Consider the following 20,768-nt stretch of genomic DNA (forward strand, 5'->3'; position numbering starts at 1 on the left):
GGAATCCAGCAAGGTCCTCTTTCTGAGGAGATACAAGCAAAACCCCTTCCCCAAGTGATCAAGGGGTAAGGGCCCAGGATTTTACCAGGTTCTGGGTCACAGATTAGTACTGGTGGTTCTTCCTTGCAGGAAAGCGATGTGGATGATGCAAAATGCCTAGTCATGGGAGGATTCAAGTTTGTCACTGAACAGTTTAAGAAATTAAAAACATATAGGGCTTTGCATAACCTTTCAGCGCGGGTGTCTCCAGCTCCCCCCTTTTGTTGTACCAGAAGGTGTTTGAGGGTGCCATGGGCACGCTCTATAATGGACTGTCCTGTGGGTGAGTGTGGTATGCTTCTTTTGTGGGTGATACCCCATAAGGAGAAAAAATCTGCAACTCTACGGAAAATGTATGCAGGTCCATTGTCAGTCTTAATCTCTTGGGGGATTCCTAGTGAGGCAAAGGCAGCAGAAAAGTGACGACAGACATCCTTCGCTGTCTCTCCTGTGTGAGCTGAGGCAAACAGAGCACCTGAATATGTGTCAATGGACGCATGCACAAATTTCAAGCGGCCGAATTCAGGAAAGTGTGTTACATCTGTTTGCCAAATCTGTAGGCTTTGTAAACCTCTTGGGTTGACTCTTGTGTTTACATTAGGAAAGGTGCAACGCTGACAGTCGGGACATGTGGCGATGATACTAGCGGCCTGAGCTGGAGTTAAATCAAAAAGTCTTATTAAGGCTTCAGTATTTTGATGGAAGAAAGCATAACTCAGTCTTGCTTGCTCTATTTTGTTTGGTAAAACATGTTGCACTGATAATGCTAGCAAGTTTGCTTGGGCGTTACCTTTAGTGAGATAACCTGGGAGGTTGGAATGTGACCTAAGATGCATAACAAAGTACGGAGCCGTCCTCTTGTCTAGCAGAGTAACCAGCAGTTTCAACCAGGAAAAAAAGAGTGTAATTTTTAACATTTTTCAAAACAGAATTTTTTGCTCTTTGAACAATACCTGAAACATGTGTGGAGTCAGTAATCAGATTAAAAGGTGTAATGAACTTCTGAAACACTCTGACCACAGTGGCTAATTCCACTATTTGTGGAGACCCTTCAACAACAGCAATATCAGATTGCCAGGTTCCAGTTTCAGAATCTTTCCATACAATCACTGATTTATGGGTTTTCCCAGAACCATCTGTGAATATTGTCATAGCTCGCAAAGGAGTCTCACTTCTCTTTGGCTTAGGGAGTAAGTTAAAACAAGAACATAACAGTTTGTGTTTAGGTGGATGGATAGATATCTGTCCTGGGTAATCTGCTAAAGCAATTTGCAATTTTTCAGACATCTGTAGCAACCAATTCAAATAAAACATAGTGAGAGGCAGAAAGATACAATCAAAATTTTTCCCAGCCAAGGAGGTCAGCCTTTGACGAGCCTTGATAATTAACTTGGCCATAAGTTCATCCTGCATGGAAATAGTCTTGGACATATTATTAGGCAAAAAGACCCATTCAATGATTAGTAAAGGGACTGCTTTTTCTGAGTCCCACTGAAATATTAAAGCATGGGGTTGCTTGCTGGGGTTCAGAACGATTAACCACAATGGTAATTCAGGAACCCAACGGGCTGATTGCCTCTGAGATAGCATCAGCCACTTTTTGAAGCGCAATCTGTGCTTCTTTGTTTAAATGCCTAGGTGATAAAAGGTCGGGCTCTCCCCCTAAGAGGGCAAACAATGGCTCTAAATCTGCATTTGAAATCCCAAGCAGCGGACGAACCCAATTTATCATTCCCAGCAGTTTCTGTGCATCATGTAAAGTTTCAATTTCAGTTGAAATTTGCAAGGGTTGTGCCGAAATAGAATGCATGCTTATTCGCCTACCCAAATATTTCCAGGGGGATGTCTTTTGAACCCTTTCAGAAGCAATGGCCAGGCTCGCTGATGTAACAGCCTGGCAGACCGCTCGCATTGCTTCCTCCACACGAACCACAGTTTCTGCAGAGATGAGGATATCATCCATATAATGATACAACAGAACATCAGGCATTTTTCCCGTACTGGACTCAGAATTTTTGCCACATACCACTGGCATATGGTCGCACTGTCTCGCAATCCTTGAGGCAGTACTAACCAATGATATCGATCAAGCGGGGCCTGCATATTAATGCTTGGCACAGAAAAGCAAAATTTGGGTGCATCATCTGGATGCAGCGGTATATCAAAAAAGCAATCCTTTAAATCAATCACTATTAGATGCCAATTTCTAGGGATCATAGAAGGAGAAGGGAGCCCCGGTTGTAGAGACCCCATTCCCTCAATTGCCTCATTTATTTTCCTCAAGTCATGCAATAGTCTTCACCCCCAGACCGCTTTTTAATTATTAACACGGGTGAATTCCAGGGACTATTTGATGGGATTATATGTCCCTTTTTTAGCTGTTCTTGTACAAGTTCCTGTAATACGCGCAGTTTTTCTAATGACACGGGCCATTGATCCACCCAAACGGGATTGGAGGTTTTCCAGGTTAGTTTGGGGGTGTCGTGCGCACCAATGACCCTTATGCAAAATTTGATTGCATAAAAATTCCTCATTGTGATAAAACATCTCTCCCCCACAAGATTAGGGGAGCTGAAACCACAAAGGGTCCGATGGTAGCTACTCTCCTCTCAGGTCCTGTAATTTGCACCAAGTATTGGCTCTGATAGCTTTGACTGTTCCCACCCACCCCTGAAAGGACTTGGGGGACCGGCATTAGTGGCCAATCATTAGGCCATTGACTTCGAGAGATAAGACCAATGTCTGCGCCGGTATCAATAAGTCCGATTAAAATTAACTCCTTGCCTTTCAGAGACACTTTGCATTGGCATGTGGGATGCTGAGAAGTGATACGTTGTGTCCAGAAAATCTGTGGCACCCCTGTGAAACCAAACCCACCCCTCCTCTCTGTAGCTATCCGGGGTGCGGACAATGGGGCTATCTGGAAAAGTACAAGCTGAGCAATTTTGCTGCCTGCGGGGATCACACAGGGGCGCTGTGGAGTCCAAGCCATAATTTTTATTTCCTCAACTGTATCATAGTCAATGACTCTTGGCAAAACAAATAGACCTGTTACTGAGGTAGAAGATCTACTTAAGAGCAAAGCATGGTAGCCCTGCGGCAAAGTCCTGCGACAAATCCCTGTGGGGAGACAAAATACAGAGCTGTTGGTTAACATTACTGTGTTACTGGTTGGTATGTCCAACCCGGTGCTTCCTGGAGTGGCTGCCCGTAGTTCTGCGATGGTCCGTGTGGCAGGGGCTGGGCTGGCTGGAAGATGAAGGTTAGTTCTGGCAGCTGTGCCTGGGAAGGCTGTGGAACTTGTGTCTTCACGCATCACCATCCCGCGCTGCGAGATGAGTTTCCCTGCAAAGGCTGGCCATTTTTGTGAAATATAGAGCGACAGGAATTAGCAAAGTGAGGACCCTTCTGGCAGCGAGGGCATACATTCGGTGTTTTTGCTTTTTGCGCCTTTCGGCAGTCTTTTTTCATGTGCCCGGGCTCCCCGCAGCCGAAACAAACCGACTGCTTTCCGGGCAATATTTTTAAAGCGGCAAAGGCATCAGCTATACCTTGCCCCACGGCTTGGTAAGTAACTGCTGTTGTCTGCTGCAATGTCCTCAGACGATTGCAAGCCTCAATCATTTGTAGCAATGTGGGGTCTGGTTCTGGAGGCAAAGTATTTAAAAGACATTTGCAATCCTCATTAGCATTTTCAACAGAAAGTTTCAGTAGTACAACTTCCTTGGCTTGATCATTATCAATTTGTCTTTCCAGAGTTTGTTTCCGTCTGTCCACAAACTGCATATAGGGTTCTTGTGGAGCTTGCTTAATATTTATGAAGGATTGTTGCGGGGTTTTGGCATCAGGCACTTTGAGAAATGCATGCCTGGCTGCCTCAGTGATTCCCTCCAGGGCTTCCCTCGGTAAGACAGCCTGGCCATTAGGATCGGTATGCGCCCCGTCGCCAGCCAATTGGTCAACAGTTAAGGCAGCCAGGGCTTGGGTTGCATGCCTTGCATATGTTAAAATTAAGTTTTCCAGTCTTTTTTTCCATTGTGCAATGAAAATTGCATATTGCGTTGGGGCGAGCAAAAGGTTTGCCAAGAATTTAACATCATGAGGAGTCATCAGGTGGGTAGTGAAGGTTGCTCTTAGTAAATTACTGAAGTAAGGGGATCCCAAACCGTATTCTGTCGCTGTACGGCGCAGTTCCTTAATTTCTGAGTGGCCTAAGGGCTCCCATTGAAGATTCCCCTACCTTGTTGCATGGGGGCTACAAAGATTTTTGCCGCAGTTTCAAAGTCTCTGTCCTTAAGGGCTTTCTTTTTTATCCGTAACCAATTGTTATGCATATTTGGAGGGAATAGGTCCAGATCTTTTTCGGGGCTGGGGTCAAAAGACTTTCTGTTGCTACTAGAGTCACTGTCCACATAATCAATTAACGTTTGGCGGCTCTGCAGTCGCTGGTGGGATAGCGGCAAGGCTACAGGTGGCGTCTGTGCTCTATCCCTGGCTTTCGTCGAGGAGGGGGTGCGGACGGGAAAGGGAGCGTGGGACCTGGGCCGATCAGGGTTAACCGCGGCTGCAGTGACCGTCTCTGCGGTTGCCTCACAGGTTACCTCACTTCCCCCCTCTTTTTTAATCATGTCCATGACCGCCCTCCAAGCAGGGAGCAGGCAAAGCTCTGGCTCATGGCCAGGCAGCGTAGACAGGTCATAGAGTTTTACACCGACCTTGTCCCAGTAGCAGAGAGTAAAAATAGAGGAAGCAGTGGTATCGGGAAATATGCGTGACACCCATCGTAGAAGTGACTTAAGGTCTCTCTTGGGGATGGGGGATCCATGCTTGCTTAGGAGGCGTAGCATGGTTTCATAGACGTCTCTTTCAGTGGACATTCCCTGTCCCATATTTTTAGTTCCCCTGGCTCACCTGTCATGTCGCAGCGTACAGGGATTGTGGGCCCAAACATGGTTCTTTCACCGTCACGATCAGTTCCAGGGGCATCGCCGATTGCTGTCACATAGACAGTTCTTCTCCAGTCACACTGAGCACTAATTATTGGCGATTGATGGAGAGACGGGAAGACTGATTCATGATCAGAATTCGATTTTACTCAGGTTTTCCAAGTCTTATATACCATTTCAGTGAGGTTAATAATTCCTACGACAATAATTATGTTAGAAGATCATACAAGCAACTCATGCATTATACAACATCTTTATCGTGGAGGGTTGATTGAATGTTTTCTCTTAAGCAGGTTTTAATCCCATCTTCTCATAAGCTCAAAGTTCTGTTTGTCCTTGCCATGGCATCCTAGTCACTAGACTAGTTATGCTAATTAAGTCTGTCTTACTCTCAGACTTGTGTATTCCCACATTCAGAGACCACTTCTTGGTTGTTACAAGCACTGAAGTCAATATAATGTACTATGATCTATCACACTTTTCAATCTCTGGGTTACATTCATTGAGACATTCAACTCAGCAAAACTAATCTTTATACAAAGGTTTTATTGCAGGAACATTGGAGATGACTTGATATGTTTTCAAGTCTTCATTCTCACAGATCACCTTCCCTTTGTGCCACTGATTATAATACAGTTCTTAACATATCTTTCAAATACAATCATGGAAATGTTTGGCCTGCAGAGAAATAAGCAACGCTTATTACCAGTGACTTCACTCTGGTAGTCCAAATTCACAGCAAAAGTAATAATATTCCATCTCATGTGCTGAAAAGCTTAACCATTTAATTTAGTTTATATCAATCTGAATGGTGGAAAATATCTTGTAACAGAAGAATAAAATTGAAACTGAAAATAACTTAAAATACTTGTAGTCTATGCTGCCTGCCACTCTTTACTGAGTGGTATTAACCAAAATCCTTACAGTAAAAGTGTCTACAACTGAACTATTTGGTAACCAGCTGTAATTGAGCTCTTTTTTTTTCCCCCTACTCAGTTTGGCTAAGATTTCCATGGGAGGAACTCTCCCAGTCTACACTACTTAACTTCCCAAAGCTTTAGAGATTAAATTAAATGAAAATTAATCCATTTAGGTAGCTGGACAGGTTTTGTTTACAGCTGTTACATGTTTCTACATAAAACTTAAAAACATCTTTACATATTTTAGCCACTTGGGAAACCTTCTAATATGCCATTGATTCAGAGGAGAAAGGAATGCAATTATACATAACTGAATATAAAAAGCTAGGGTGTGCCAAGTCATGCCATAGAATATGTGATGGTAAACCAGTGGGACAATATTGTGTGTTTTCTTTAGCTGATACATTAAAGCTAACAAAATAGGCCACTCTTGTTACTGGATTTTCATAAGAAAACTCATTCTCTAAAATATACTCTCTTTTCCACTGGTTTTGTATACTCTAGGTTGATAAAATATTCTGGAACATGAATACATTTTGTTTTGTAACCAGTGTTGTATGTGATCACAGATTTAATAATTTTTCAAATCTGATGCTTACGTCAAGACAAAGATATTTCACATGTAATGAATTGAATTGTTCTTACAGCTCTAAGTTGAACTTCTGCAAAGGGACATGGTCGGCTGTGACCTACATGTTGAACATCACATTGAACATGAGAAAAATTCATGTGCTACAAATGGTCATGGAAAATATTGTGGTTGCAGAATGCATAATCTACTGCACGTGTATATAATTCCATGTGCAGCTTATCTATAATACTGAAGAATTTGAAGGAAAAAAAAGAGAAGATAGGTTCTTCAGACATTACATCGAAGAGATATTGTCAAACTATTCACTGTATCCGCTTCCTACCCCCATTGCTTTTGTAGCAGGATTTGCATCTAGACAGAAGCATTGTGATCATAGATCAGAATGGGCCTTAAACCATATCCTGCCCTGTAAAAATTTCTTTGGAGAAAGAATCAGATAGTGATTTCAAAATACTTTGTTTTATACTGTGTGTTTAATTTTCTGTACAAGAATTTACATTGCTTTTTTTGTTTGTTTGTTTATTTTAATGGATGACTTTTAATTCCACGTGGGCAAAGTGTTGATAGATATGTAAATCAGAGAACTGAGACTTTTCCCCTAAAAATGGCCCTCTCAGAGGTCCCTTGGCACTTGCCTGCATTATCCATTTGAACCAAGACACTTCTGAAAAGTTACATGGAGTCTTCTGCCTAAAACAGCAAATGTGAATTAGGTTTTCTCACAGGGAAATGAGTACACAAGTGGTAGAGACCCTAAATACAGAAAGAGGCTCTCTACTTTATCACTCACTCATTTTGTCCTGAATTCAAATGTGGAACTACATTAAAGGAATGGCAGATCCTGTGACAAAAGTTTTCCTACAAGAATTCTTAGGAAATAAGGTTTCTAGCTCGAGACATCTCTTTAAAGTCTTTTCATGTTATATGTCATCAATGGTACGTCAAAAACTGCTGATAGGTTCTTCATCAAGAACCCACCCACCCTGTAAGTGCTTCCCTTATTTGGGGCACCACACTTTAATCCAGTTTGTCTGTTACTTGTTTTGTCTTGACTAACTTTTCATACCACTGTGAACTGAAAATGAAACAACTGCCTTATTCCAAAAGGATTTAGTAATGGAGAAGAATCTTGAAGTTTTGCATAAGACACGAGACACATTATTGCCGGTTGCAGTTTCCATTCAGGAACCAATACATCTGAAAGTTTAATTGTGTGGCCTGCAGCTTACATCCTTCCTGTAGCTCTAGTCCAAAGGCATCTTCTCTTGAGAGAAACCAGTAGCATTATCTGGTGTTTATTTTTTTTTTTTTTGTCAGTTTGGCTTTTTTTTTTTTTTTCTTTAATACTTTCCATCCAAGATAACTGACTATACTTGGAATATGCATTTATTAGTTAAAAAAACGATGCCATTTCCAAGGGTTGTTGAACACAGTTTCTTGTTGTGTTTGCGAGTATCTGTGAGAACATAAAAATTCTAGAATTCAGGAAATAAAATAAGCTGTATAATTCTATGTTCCAAAGGCCAAAAAAAGTTGTTTATATAATCAAATACTACATAGGAAAATGTGTTTATACAATACTTCAATGTTGTTACTTGATCATGGTCTCAAAGCATATGTGCCTCTTCAGTTACATTTGAAATACACCCCTGTTAATACACTGGTGAGTGGTGTTGGTTTGGTTTTGGTTTTTTCCTCTTTCTTTTTTTCATGCCAAGAAAGTGAAAAAGTGATTACTTGAGAGGTTTTTAAAGTATTCTGTTTTAGAGAGTTTGGTTTCTCTTTTTCTCCCTTTTCACAGGAAAAGGTAATGCATTTCCCCAACTAAATAAGTCATTTGATAAATAACTATCTTGGTAAAAATTCATTGAAATATAGATTAATAATATCTTACACATATTTTAAAAACGAAAAGAATCTGAAGCTGAGAAATCCATCACTAATATTTGCTTCTTTTTGAAGATGGAAACAATAAGCCATTGACAGAAACTTAAAAACAATTTAATAGAAATACAGGGTTGGATGAGCAGGCAGCCTGGCAGATGTGTTTGTTTTTACACATACCTGAGGTTGCTTGTTTGCAGTGCATGTGCATAGCATGCATTTTTGAGATGTCATTAGTCACTTTGTCTGGAAAAGGTTAAATTAACAAAAAACCATGGGAACAACTACTGCTCTTGCTATGATTCTATGAAATTTTTTCAACTTTTTCAGGATCAGGCCTCCTACTATATGACATGGCACCTAATGACTATGATGTGCTGGAGTAGTCCATGTAGTTTGAGGGAAGGCTGAAGAAGAAAGCTTCAAAAATCAAAGTAGAGCTGTGAGCACACTTTTTCAAAAAAACTGCAGTTTTAAAATGATCCTGTGTTTGAGTGTCTAAGGATTTTTCTACTGCATTCACAAGTTAAAGATATTCTGCAGTTTCAGAATGACACACTTTACAGTGTTTAGTGGGAACAGAGAGGAAATACACATTCAGGTCCATTTAATTGCTTATAGTCTAAAGGTCATATTGATCTTTGTTTTTGAAGATGCTGTTCTCCCTATATTAATTCTCTTCATGTTTATTCCCTCTTGTAGAGGAGGAGAAAATCAAATTAATCTGTGTTTTTCTATGCCTGAGTTAGGCATGTTATTTCTCAAAGCCATTTATATTCAGGCACCTTGTGGACAAAATCTGAAATGAACAATCTACTTGACATTGACTCCCACATTTGTGTCAATCATCAGAGTAGCAGGGAAATGCATTACATTCCTTCACAAATTGTGGAGTCTGCTGAATTTAAATGAAGGACACGGCATAGCCACTCTGCTGCAGGGGTTCTTGTTGGAGAAAGATGCATGTTACAATTCAAGCCCTACATTTTAAACTATTTCGGACAGATTTTGCAGTGTAATGGTTCTGATCAAACCAGGAATCTTTATGTACTGTATCTAGAACTGTACACTAGTACCACTTGGCAGAGATTGAAAGACATGATCCTGATTGCTGTGCTGTGGCTGAAAGAGCCATGAAACCAGTTCTTCTTGCCAAATAACAGACTTTCTCCTTTTGACATGGCAGTATCTTACACACTGTGCTGACCTAAACACGATGAGTTCCTCACCCATTACATCAAACGCTGCCTTTCCTTCTTTCTCTAACTCTTCTTTTGTGTACAATCAGCCTTGCCCTTTCTATCTTCTGGCTTTAATTTCAGATTTTTTTCTTTCTTGGAGAAGAAAATCTCATCTGGTTGAAATTTGAATTTGTGACAGAAAACAAGCAAAGGTGAGATTTTTGTTATGCACCGATTTGTTATTAACTGTCCATGTCAGAGGGATTTTCTTGATAAGTAGCCCCTTAGGTATAACTGAGTCTGTTAGAAGGATCCCTGCAAAAATATCTTAAGACAAGGTGAATTTGATAAATGCTGTCAAAACTCAAGTATATTAATACTTTCAATTACATGATTTCTGTTTACATTACATCCTTATAATACTTTGGAAAGTAAGTTTCTTACTTAGTAACTTACTTCTTCAAATGTCATCTCAGACCACTAATACCTTCTTTGTTAAAGGTTTCTATTCTTGTTCCCTTCTAATTCAGCAAGTGTAAATAGCCAAACAAGCCAAGCTTTCAAGATTTGAACATAAGGAAAGAAACAAGATACATAAAGGTCCTGTGATTAGAGTGCTTTTTATGCAGAGATGGAGATGCTTTCTGTGGTGAGAAATTTTCTCTAATCATTATTATTTACGGGAGTGTGAAGACTCTGCTTGACTGCATCTGGCTCTGCCATAAAGTGTAGTTGTATAATAAATTAATCTAAGTAACTGATGTCAGTTCTGAACTGCTGCATAATAACCTCTTCTGACCTTGTGGCAAGGATTTTCCCTTCTTTTTTCCTGATAATATGGTGTATATCACAACTAACCTTTGTTTGCTATTTGGTTCTTCTGAGTGCAATCTTTATGCAACATGTTTAATAAGAGCAGCTGCTATGAAGGAAGACAGTGGAAAGAATGAATATTCTTATAAAGGAATAGTTTGATTTACATTATCATCTGCGGAAGAAAGCAAAATGCTAGTTTACCAGTACTCATCTCTATAACCAAGCCAGCTTGTGTATTTTAATATTATCAGAACAGTTTTGTACATGCATTCAAAACATGGTGCCGGTAGAAATTTGAAAGCAATAGAATAATTCATTATGGAAAGTTTTAAGTGGTTGTATTTGTTTCTGTCTAGATCTAGTAACTTCCTGCAGTTACCCTTTCAGAAAATACAGTGTCCTGGGCACTGAAGAACAATCTGAAAAGGAAATGTGCTGCTCATTGTGGAGCTGCAGTGTTTCCACTCGTTTTCCTGACCTGTAAATAAAACCTGCTCAGAACAATGCTAGGGGGATGTTCAATGCAACACAGTAAGGCTACACGTGTTTTGTGATCCTGGGAAGCGAGTAAAACTTTATTCAGAGCTCTTGATACTAAATTTATCCGAGAGTGTCGAGCTAGTTTGGTGTAATAGAGTAGCTGGGCTTTGGTCAGCGTTAAAAAGCACTAATGGACAGTTTTCGGTTCCGTGTCTTGCATCTCTCTGAAAGAAACAAGTGAGGTCAAACGAAGTGGTGGGGGAAGAACAGTAACACCCGGTCCCCAACACTCAAAACGCCCTCCCCCAAATCAACCAAACACCCCACCACCCCAGCCCCAGCCCCGGCCGTGCCGGGCCGTGTCCCGGACACTCGCTGTCCGCCCCCGCGGCGCCGCGGAGCGCAGGGACCCGCGGGGAGCGGCCCTCGCCTTGGAGGAGGCTGTGACCGGGCGGGGACAAGCGGGGGGAACGAGTCGAACGCGAATGAGGTGGAGTCAGCACGGCAGGCATACGCTGAATGAGCAGTCGAACTGAAGAGCGAGCGGGAAGCCTAATCTAACAACCATCGGGGAATTACTTTCTGCCTGGATGAAGTGAACTCTGGCTATTCTTCATCTGGGTGGCTGTATTGAGAAAAGCGAGCCTGTGCTTCTCTCCCCGAAGACACTTTACGATGAAGTTCTAACACGCGAGGGCGAGCGGAGAGTGCTGGCAAATGCGGGAAAATAGCTTTTCCCCAGTCTCTGCGTGGAGGGGCGGCGCGCTCGGCTGCCTCGACTCGGTGAACCGCAGGCAGCGTGCGGCACGGAGGGAGCGAGGGACGATTTCACACAGCCCCGTGCGACAGGAGCTGTCACGATGGCTTCCATAGGTAGGTTTGTGGTTCCCTGCGCCCCCATTTTGTGCGCGTTCCTAAGTCTGAAAACTCACTCTGTGGATTGCGCTTGTGTTTGGCCGGTGGCCGCAGCGGCAGCGAAGCGTGACCCCGGGAAAAGGGGCGGGCGGCGAGAGCTGAGGCGAAGCGGCCCCAGGCAGCGGCACCGGGCCGCCCCGCTGGCGGCGCCTGAGGCCTGCTGCGGCCAGCGCTGCAGAAATTGCGTGTGCCGGGAAGAGTTACGCCTTTGCAGTCACGTAACGACGTCGTGAGTCTACGCAGAAACTGAGAAGGTTTGCAGACAAGGAGTTCCCTCAGTATGAGAGTTTTCTGCAATCGCTGAGGAGTGATTGAGGGCATGAGGCAGGGTTCGAGAGTTTTGTCTGCTCGCTTTTCTGCCGAGGAAGCCTTGTAATTTTTTTGTGCGTGTGTGTGTCGTGGTGGGTCTTTTTCAAAGTAGAAAACATGAGGGCTGCCTGGAGTATACATTATTTCTGTCTACCTAGAAAAAATTTGTCCAGGCTGAGTCTTTTTCCTCCCCTGAGGAGTTCTTAGTAATGTTATAGCAGCACTAAATTTCTTTTCAAAAACATAAAAGGCGTAAGATTTTGTAAGCACAAATCTTTCCTGAATGAGGAATATGGCATAATTTTTCTGCTTTCTTGCTTAATGAGAAAAACACTTTATTGTGCCATTAGCACTGGAAGGGTAGTTCATCTAATTTGTGCATCCAAGACGAAGTGTATTTCTGTAATACGTGTAAAACACTCTCACTTTCTTACTTTAGGTGTGAATTCTCCATGAAGATACAACAGAGTCTTAGAGCAGCCAACATGATACAGTATACAGGATGCACCAGAATAAAGAGGCTGGTTCCTACTGCCTTACTGCAAACAATTTTTCTATTCAGGCAGTAGCAGCATATGCTTGGGTAAGGACTGCAACCCTAAAAGGAGAGTTATTGAATCACAGTTCTCGAGAGACAGATCAAGGAAAAAAATGCAAGAGCTTCACTTCTCAGTTGTGTGTTTTGTAATACTGAAGATAAACAGAACTGAATTTGTTTTTATCAGTTTCAGTTCCAGGTTATTAAAAGCAGCCTTTGAAAAGTCAGGGTTTTTCTGGTTTTAAAATAAAATGGTTTAGGTACACTACTTGAAAATCAAAAAGCAGTCCTTGCTTTTGTTATTCAGGCAGCAGTGAGCTGGGTTCAACTTTTCGTTGCAGGCAATTGACTAGAAAAGATGACAGATGGAAGATTGTCACATTTAGGCAGATTTTTTCTTAGAGCAGAAGAACAGGACCTAAGTGAGAATTTTGATAGAAGGTCCAAACATCAGTTTGATTGCTTCCATTTCTTCTATGAGGCAAGTATGCCTCAGACATCAAAAGCTGTATTAGGACCTCTCTGGTTCCTTGTGGCACCAGGGAACTGGAGTGAGACAGGAAAAGGGGAGTTTAAACTCCTCCTTTCCCTCTCTTTCACCTTGGGAAGAAAAGTCTATGGGGTCAAAACACAAAATAGAAAATGTCATAGAATCTTTGTGCTTGCCTCTCAGAAGTGTCAGAAAGTCAGGCCTGAGGCCTGTCCCTTCTTTCTCTCAGTTTGTCCCCTCTACCTTCACCCTTGCCTCCTTTCCTTTGGCTTTGCAGTGTACCTGGCAGTAGATGAGTGGCACTTTTCAGTTCAGCACAGATGTCTTAGACCTGCATCTCCAACATTTCAAACAATTTTAATAGATAATGAAGTTTGGTGCACAAGGCTGATATTTTACTCTTTTCTTGGAAGACACTTGGTCTTTCAGTGCATTCTGACTGAAAAAGTATTACTGTTTATTGGGAGGTACCGTATATTTGCATGTTTCATAGTTTTTTTTCCTTCTCTAAAACGATTGCAATTTAATTTTACAGTTTGATGTAAATTGTCACATTCAGCAATGTGAGTGTCTGAAATTCCAATATGAGATAAACCATGGTAAGAATGGAATTGTCTGTCTAAAGCCATTTTACTAATTTGCTGTGTTAAGTGCTGGACACGTTAATAATTGTGTTCTAATTGTTTTATTTGATTTTCTTTTTTGACCACTGAATGATATGCTGTACGTAGAGACAGAATAGGGTTCTCTTGTTTGTGCATTGTGTACTGATAGTGATTCTCTCTTAAGAAGTGTTTTAATAAATGTCACATTTTATGTTACATGTTTATGTTACATGGAAGTCTTGAGGACATGCCTCTGCAGCTGATTTGCATTCCTAAGATAGCAAAGCTTGCTTAAGTAGTGCAGCATCTGCAAGATCTTTTAAAGTACATGAAAACTGATTGCTTTAGTCCTCGGGGAAGTTTCATTTTTTCCCCTGGTACTGCTTGGGAGAAAGAAATGAATTAGTATAAGAAAGCCTTTCAGAAAGTCGTAATAGGGATTTTACTGCTTTGAAGATGCTGGATTGTTAATTCTGTTCGGCAAATAGGAGTTATTTGTATTCTGGCGTTTGAATGAATGTATGACACCAAGTTACCTTTAAAACGGTCTAGTTATTTTCTCAGAAAAGAAGCCATGTAGTAGAGGCTTTAGGGCCTTAGGGTGGGGCCAAGTGTTGTCTGCTAAATCATCTTTTTGGTTCTGATCGATGGGCAGAGGGTAGGTGCAGTTAATTGTGTCAGCCTATGGTTGCCGGAGATAAACTGATATCTGGCATAGCTTCAGATGCTGCATTTGGCTGTTACTGGCAGGCTGTTGTGGGAGCTGGAAGTTGCAGGACGCAGGAATGTAGCAATACACGCCCACTTTTGTCAGGCATCTTGCCTGCAGGCCAGTCTCTCCTGACGGTGGTGAAGTGCCAGCCTTCCTCACCCGGTGCTTGCTGGGGAGGACTGCTGTGCAAAGGATGTCTCCTCAAGGGGTGCCATGGGTGATTTACAGCTCTCTTTAGGGCACAAGGCAAGAATGATTTTTTTTTTTTTAATTCTGAATACATTTGAAAGGCTCTCAAAACACCGTAAATGCTTTCTAAATGCACACAGTAAATTACTGTGGATGAAGTTACAAACCTTCAGTACTGTAGTGTACATTACATTTAATTACTAGCAGTTTGGGTTCTAACTGGTGAATATGGGGGTTTTTTCCACCAAATAAGTGTCTCTGAGAAATACTTTACTGCCTTTCCAGATGTGCTGTTTTATTTCTGAGATAGTCAGCCACTCCGCTGTTGTATGTTCTGTAATACCTAAGCATATAATACATATTCCACTGAGATTCTTCTCAGATGAAGCAACTGAAGCTGACCTTTTTTTGTGCAGAGTGGTTAATACTTGGATGCTAGAGCCACTGTCTTAATGACTTGCCCCAATTTCAGCCTGACTGATTATTTGCAAAGAGAGATGGTCCACTCAAATAGGCATTACCATAACCTCCAGGCAGTACTAATTTTGTCTTTTACTTCACAGGCATGAAAAATCCTGTTACATTTTCTCTGCTTGGTACTAGTGGGGTTTTGGGAAGTGTGGAAGCCCCAAGTGTCTCCATGTTCGTACATGACATGTGTTTCTTCTAAATGAGGAGTGGAACTACTGATGTTGAATAGGGGAGCATGTACTGTGCAAAAGACACAATAAAGTTAATCCATTCCCTGGTATCTGAAGTTATAAAAGACAAGACTTTAAGCATCCTTTATTGGTTTTTACATATTCTGTGAAAAGGAAGGAGCAGTGTGACCAAAATTGGTGGGTTTAATATGTGGGAAGAATTTGGTTCACTGTATTTTTGTGAAAATGAAAGGAGAAGGTAACATGTTTAAAATTTAGAATTTCAGTAAATTTAATACTTTGACTGAAAGCAAGATGGAGTTTTGGTCTCTCTTACTAAATCTAGCACCTTTGTATTTGGAAAAGCAAGGGAGTGAAAGGAAATATGTATAATCTGTAAGAATCTTACAGTGCAAATAGACTTGGAAAAGTGTTGGTTTGTTAACTGGCTCAAGTGAACCATTACTTTGGCTTACTTTAGAGCGGTGTTTATTTTCTCTTTCCATTCAGCTTTTATGCTAGCCTCAGATAGCTGTGAGGGGATGAGCTCAGCGTTTTGGAAGCAGAACACTGAGTTAAAGCTCTCTTTCCCCAAAAGATGTAGCTGAGGATCTTGACTTGAGTTTTCAAGCTGATACAATCCACATTAACTATCACCTTCTCATGAAAAGGTCTACAAAGTTTGAAATGTATGAGAACCTACTAAAATACAAGGTATGGTAGTGAAATGACTGCTTTTACTTCCCTGCTGTTGTTGGATCGTTGTTCCAAAGGTGTGAGGTGATTCTGCCCTTCAGCTGCTGCAAGAAAACATTTTTACCTATCTTTTATATGGACCATGGTGTGGGTTAAGTGTTTTTTTTTAGGGGGGGAGAGGGGCGGGTTCCTTTTTCTTCTTTGTTTCAACATGTTTAGTGGATTAAAATATGAGTTGATATGTAAGATCTTACTTTATATGGCTGTGTTGTCGGCACACCCTTGCAGTTTCTGCTTACAACTGAAAAAAAGCCTGCAACTTTTACAGGATTTACCTGTTGCTGCCAAGTAGAAGAATGAGCTGAATATTTTTGTGCCTTGCATGTTGGCACAATTAATATTCTTTTTTTCCCTTAATATCATTTTTCAGTAGGGTATGGTGCAAAGAATCCAGCTCCTTTCTAAGGTCCTGCCTTGCAAGTTGATCATCAGCGATAGTAAATGTAGGTCTGACCTGGGTGCTTGAAGAGCACCTGGATATAACATGAACATACAAACATGAATGATCCTGGCTTTGTCATGTCACTTCTTGAAGTGGGAGCCACACTTTTACATTGCCAGTGTTTTCACAGCTGTAAATGGCATGGTAGGGGCCTGAACCAAGAAGTGGTAATGTTTTGCTTTTTGTCAAATGTACCAGGCTAGTAAATTCTGTAAAAGCTATGAAATTGCAGAATTATTGATTCCATGAGATAAAGGGTTAACAGCTGACCAGTGAACTCTACATCAGACAATGAGAGGACATAGCTGAAATATCCAGCAGGTTTGTTTTTAATTGAAGTAAAAACAAGGTTGCTTTCATGGGAAGTTTCGTTAAGATATACTTGTTTCTAGCCTGGGAAGAGTTGTATGAGTTTGTGTTTTTTCTGCAGTTTACAGGTCTGGCTGTCAGTGGCTTTTCACTCCATGTTTAGTATTTTACACCTGTGAAAATGGGGTGTGAAATGCATCTGTGAGCCTGATAGGGTCCTTCCCTCGTGCAGTGTACGGAGCTCTAAAGGTAATGGCAACAATCTGAGGCCTGAAACAGGGAAGAATCTAGCCTTGGTCCCTTTATTCAAGCAAGTGCTGTCGAAGAAGGAGTGGAATTTGCTGTGTAAGTCCATTAGATTAATTCTTATGTGCGTAGTTGAGATCATTTTAGAGTGGGAGATTTTAAGCTATTTCAGGAGTGCCACTACCCTTCTTGCCCCCAGACTCTTGATAACTGGATTCCAGTGACTCCTCTGTATAGTCTAGTATCAGGAGAAAAGACACAGAGGCATAAAAACAAGCAACTATCTGGAGATACGCCTGGGATTTTAATTCCTTTTCCTGTGGGGAATGCATTAACATCTTGCATTCAGAAGCAGAATCATCTCAACCTGCAGTGTAATTGGGAAGCATCTGGGCAAGTTCATGTGCAGAGATGAGATGCCTGTTGCACGTGAGATTCTTTGTCAAATGCTGGTCTCTGGAGATTGGTCAAAGTTGTGTTTCTGGAGAGGCTCTAGTAGTCTTCATACGTCAATTTGACCAGCCTACCTTGACCAACATGGGTTTGTGCAGCCAGCTTTTCTGACTCTGTACCAGTATGACGATGACTGTAATGTAGCGGATCTGGCAGATAAACACAGATTCTGTAGCTCTTTCACACGAAACATTTCTGCAGTATTTCCTTAAAGTTCACTTCTGTGGCTGTTATGAATATAGTTAAAGTAATGGTACAGTTAAAAGACAGTTTCTGTTAAAAGGCAGTTTTCTATTTCCCTCATCCATTTAAATGTCTGCTCTGTACAGTGTGTGCTATGTGATGAATTCAGATGGTTTATAATCAGGGCACTAACTTGCAGATTTTCCTGTCTCAGACATAACTTTCAAGTACCTTGCACCGTCCTCACTGAAGTAATAACAGAACCAAACTGCCATGAATTGAAAGGAAAATATTCATTTTGGCTTGTTTCCAGTGGCTTTTTAGGAAGATTAAGACATTAGGAAGATTTCCTTATGGAAAAGATGCATTAGTGTGATTTTAATTCTTTGTAGGAATGGAATTGTTCCATGGCTTCCTTGGGTATGAGTTCTTTTTTCCCTCTCCCTTATTCTTTGGAAGTCTATCAACTCAAGAGACAGTAATTAGAGATTATTTCATCTTGTCTTACTGAGTTTCAGTAATGCCAGTGTTGAGGTCAGTAGGACTGTTCAGGTGAATGAAGCTATTCAGATGCATGGGCATTTGTAGTATTATAGTCTTCTGTCATGGAAAACAGTGTGGTTGAGCCTGGACCTATGTGAATAGGTGTTGACTTTTTAATACTGATATAGGATAATTAAATGTAATCCCCATTAGAGCTTGACTGGCTATTTAAGTGTACCTCTAAAAAACGAGGTGGAGCTGTTCTGTATAAAGCTCTGCAGTAATAGCATCCACATTAATCCTCATCTAAATGCATCTGTTTAACTATATCCTATAATTTTATGTCTGGTATAATTAGGTTGAACATATTTCATATTTCAGTCGGTTTAGAAACCAGTTACTCTGGTGCTGTTTGCAGGCTATTAAAAAATAAAGGTTAGAGTTGTTTTGCTTCTTTGTCTGTGTGGTGTGGACAAAGTCACACGTGAAATCTGTAGCTCCACAGGTGTCATGATTTAAGCCCAGCCAGCAGCCAAGCCCAGTGCAGTTGCTCTCACTCTCCAACCCCTAGCATTGGGGAGAGAATTGGAAGGGTAAAAAGGGCTGAGATGAAGACAGCTTAAGAGGGAAAAGCAAAAGCCCCATGCACAAAAGCAACACAAAACAAGGAATTAATTTACTTCTTCCCATGGGCAGCTGAGTGTTCAGCCATCCTCAGGAGAGCAGAGCCCATTACATGTAATGGTCACTTAGGAAGACAAACACCATCACTCCAAGTGTCCCCTCTCCCCCCTTCCTCCTTTCTCCCCCCACTTTGTATATTGACCATGATGTCATGTGGGCTGGAATATCCCTCTGGTCAGTTGGGGTCACCTGTCATGGCTTTGTCTCCTCCCAACCTCCCATGCACCTCCAGCTGCTTTGCCAGTGTGGCAATATGAAAAGCAGAAAAGGGCATGGCTCTGTGTAAGCCCTGCTCAGCAATAACAAAAATATCTCTGTATTATCCTTACTGTGTTAAGCACAAATCCAAAACAGCCACATACCAGTCACTATGAAGAAAGTTAACTCTACCCTGGACAAAACCAACACAACAGGTAAACCATTTTTTCTCTGTGCTGCTAAACTGCCTTTCAACCCTAGCTGTGTCTTTTTATCATCCTGTGAGCAGAAGGCACTCGTGCTTCCCATCAGGTTTATATACACAGTAATAAAATACGCATGAGCTTTTTTTTCTCTGGGCCATACAGTCCCAGCTGTCAGGGACTCAGCCCCTGCTCCTATAAAAGATGCTTCAACCCCAGTCATGGTGTCTTTGTGATCTTGTGCTGGGCTTGTTCAAGCAAATCCCTGTCTCTCTTGCACTGAGGAGCCTGTAAATAGGCACAGAGCTTCATATGGCCTCTAGTGCTAAGCAGAGTGGAAGGATCACCTCCCTTGACCTGCTGTCAACATTTTGTGATGCAGGTGGGGATGCTACTGCCCACCTTTGCCATGGAGTTTTATTGCTGGCTCATGATCAGCTCATTGTCCATGAGAGCCACCAAGTCCTCCTCCACAGAACTGTCTCCAGCCAGTCAGCCCGTAACATGTGCTGGTGCCACGGATTGTTCCTTCTGAGTTGAAGGAATTTGTATTTCTGCTTGTTGAGCTTAAGATTCTTTTTGTCCCATTTCTCTCATTTCTAAATAGCAGCACTAAATAGCATCTGGTTTGCCAATGACTCCTCACAGTTTTCTGTTGTCTGCAAAACTTGCTGATTAAAATTTATCCCATTATCAGTGTTGTCAATGAAGGATGTTGAAGACTGTTGATCCTAGTAACAGTCCTGGGCTATAATGCTGGACTTGGTTCAGCTCATCCCAAGCCTCTGGGCCCAGATACTCACCCAGGTTTTATTAGCTCTCACTTCCACTTATCCAGCCCTTGTTTTGTCAGCATGTTTTTGAGGATATTATGGAAGACCACAATAAAAGCTTTTCTAAAGTCAATATAAGGAACATCCATTTCTCTTCCCTTAGGCACTAAGCTAGTCGGTTTACTAGACAAAGTTATCTCAGTGGATATGTATTATTCGTGCTGAGAACTCTCAATCCTTTTTCTGCCATGTTTGGAAGTGGTTTCTAGGATTAGTTGCTCCCTCACCTTTCCAGAATCTGAGGTTAGGTTAACCAAGCCTGCAGTTCCCTGGATTATCCTTCATACCTTTCTTGGGGGAATGAGTGATACTTGCTCCCTTCTTGTTCTTAAGAATCTCTCCCAGTGATTGAGACCTTTTAAAGATTATTGAGGATGGTCTTGCAGGGTATCAAACAGCTCCCTCAGCTCTTTTGTGTTCAACCTCTCAGTCTCCAATTGACTCAAATATGTCCAGTTTGTTTTAGATCTCCTTTGCTTAGTTCTCCTTCACTGACAGTATGTTTTGATCCAGATTTTTTCTGTGGTCTCAGGGGCTTGAGGTTCCCAACGGCTGTCTTACTGATATGAAGAAGGTTGTGAGTACCTCAGCCTCATCTGTGTTCTTATCCACCAGGTCCCCTGCCCTGTTCAGCAAGAGGGCTGAGTGGGCTGACAGAATTAAAAAGTGAAAATTGTGGGTTGAGATAAGAACAATTTACTGAAACAGCAATGAGATGAGA

The 20,768-nt window shown here is 41.6% G+C and overlaps 1 protein-coding gene across 1 annotated transcript in view; it reads left to right on the plus strand.

Annotated features, from left to right (window-relative positions):
• Window positions 1-20,768, plus strand: part of TNS3 (tensin 3) — a 122,791-nt gene that overhangs the window by 77,874 nt on the left and 24,149 nt on the right. The window lies entirely within an intron of this gene.

Source organism: Sylvia atricapilla, chromosome 1 (genome assembly GCF_009819655.1).
Source record: "Sylvia atricapilla isolate bSylAtr1 chromosome 1, bSylAtr1.pri, whole genome shotgun sequence".
NCBI classification, from domain to species: Eukaryota; Metazoa; Chordata; class Aves; order Passeriformes; family Sylviidae; genus Sylvia; species Sylvia atricapilla.